Raw genomic sequence first — 2,186 nt, 5'->3', positions numbered from 1 at the left:
AGAGTGAAAGAGGAACTAGAAATTAAATACTACAACTGTGCTTTATCAGAGGTATAAGTGTTATGTTAATGAGGTTATAATTTGTTTATGACTAAATAGTCTGTATAGTTAGCTACATAAAGGTTTCATTTCATTGGGTGTGTTCTGCCACTATCAATTTATCTTTTCTTATTTTGTTTTCCTTAATTTTTATAATGTACTAAGTAAAAATTTCCTTTTCCAATATTGATTTAATAATCTACTATATTGCACAGTACCTGATGATTATAGTCATTATTCCAATGTCACACTGGAGAAATAATATTCTTTATTTATACAAGGCAGTGTTAATCTTACTCAGTGTAGGAGTTACTTACTGTTTTGTGTATGTATTCTCCCACGGTTATTCTGCCGTTCCTTTTCCTACATACTCTCTTTTAAGAATGAAAACAAAAGGGCTAAAGTGGAGAGACTGAAAAAATGCAGACCACCGGGGCACTAGTCATTTCGCAGGCTCTGATCCACTATTGTAGCAGGGATCTAATCAGACCTGTGTCTGCCTCCTTCCTGACTAGGCCAGAGAATCCATCTAAACAGCCTTCCTATAGCAGCTCCCCACTCCAGGTGGCCAGACAGGAGTTCCAGACCAGTGTTGTCTTCCAGGACATTGACACAGCAGCCAAGTTTATCGATGCTGGGGCAGCCGCAGTTGGTGTGGCTGGTTCAGGGGCTGGCACTGGAATGGTGTTTGGAAGCTTGATCATTGGCTATGCCAGGAACCCGTCTCTCAAGCAGCGGATCGTCTCCTATGCCATTCTGGGCTTTGCCCTGTCTGAGGCCATGGGGCTCTTCTGTTTGATGGTCGCCTTCCTCATCCTCTTCACCATGTGAGGCTCCATGGGGGGTCACCTACCCGTCCCTGCTGCTGTGACTCCATGCCATTCCGGATGCTGGAGTGTGCTAAGCTTTACCATTAAACACAAGTTTCTCTGAAAAAAAAAAAAAAAAGAAAGAAAGAAAACAATTTCCTATGTGTGCTCATGTACAAATGCACAGACAGTGAATAAACACACATAAAACCCAACTAAAAGCAAAACAAAACACAACATATTTAAGGAATATCTTGTTTCTTTTATTAATAGCATTCAATTGCATTTTGGATCTGCAGAGTTAAATCATTTGCCTAATATTGTGGAGACTTTTATTATAAAACCACAGAAAAACTTGCATTATATAAATGATTATTTAACCAATTTCTTTATATTTACTAACAACCACATTGAACAGATTATTAGTAAATATATTTCCTTCAAAGATGGAAACTTGGGCACAGACATTTTAGTGACCTAACCAAAGGAACTAAGGAAATCTAGGGCTGAAACAGGATGCAATCCAAGTCCTTACATACCTGACCTACTTCTCATCTTCTCAAGGCAACAGGCACGAAAGCCACAATGGCATGCATCACTAGACCAGTCCATGAATGCTTGAAGCAAAACATTCTCTCCTGGTGCCACAAGGCTTTATAGAGCAGTTTTGTCCATACTAAAACGAACAACAAAGGGAACATGGGCTTTAGTCTCATGGGAGCCATGTTTTCTAATGTTTCCATTAGAAATAAACTCTACATTCAACTCTCTATAGCAACATTATTATGAACATGATTTTATGTGAATAAATTATTACTATATTTCAGCTACATTGTGAGTTAAGCAGGCTTTTGTGGGCTGCACTGTAGATATCATCACCTCATATAATGTTGCTATTATAGAAAAATTAATTCTGAACCAAAAATAAACTTTTTTAAAAAAATTATTAGTGTTGAAAATATATTCCAGTAAAATCTTAAAAAGTGAAACTTCCATATGGCTGAATATTTAACGATCATTAACTATCACTGCTTTGGGGCAAAAATGATATTTTATTCCCATAATTGTCCCATATGGGTATTTATTCACATAATTTATCTATTAAATATCTTCCCAATATGTTAAGTTGCAACATATGAAAATGCCAATATTTGACCATTTTGAGCTATAAAAGTGGCAATTTCATATAGTATAATTTAATACACAAGTATACACTAGCTAGCCCAAATTTCCATTCCTGTTATTACAAGTCTTTTCTTGGTCTCCTGTTATATTAGGTTCATGCAAAAATAATTGCGTCTTTAGCAGTGTTGAAATTTGCTGTTTGATATTGGAATA

The 2,186-nt window shown here is 36.4% G+C and overlaps 1 pseudogene; it reads left to right on the top strand.

Annotated features, from left to right (window-relative positions):
* Positions 1–459: 459 nt before the first annotated feature.
* On the top strand, positions 460–871 carry LOC105812721 (annotated as a pseudogene).
* Positions 872–2,186: the final 1,315 nt, after the last annotated feature.

Source organism: Propithecus coquereli, unplaced genomic scaffold, assembly GCF_000956105.1.
Source record: "Propithecus coquereli isolate 6110/MARCELLA unplaced genomic scaffold, Pcoq_1.0 Scaffold260, whole genome shotgun sequence".
NCBI classification, from domain to species: Eukaryota; Metazoa; Chordata; class Mammalia; order Primates; family Indriidae; genus Propithecus; species Propithecus coquereli.
Note: the sequence above shows the minus strand (reverse complement) of the source record. Positions and strands in the feature narration are given on the sequence as shown.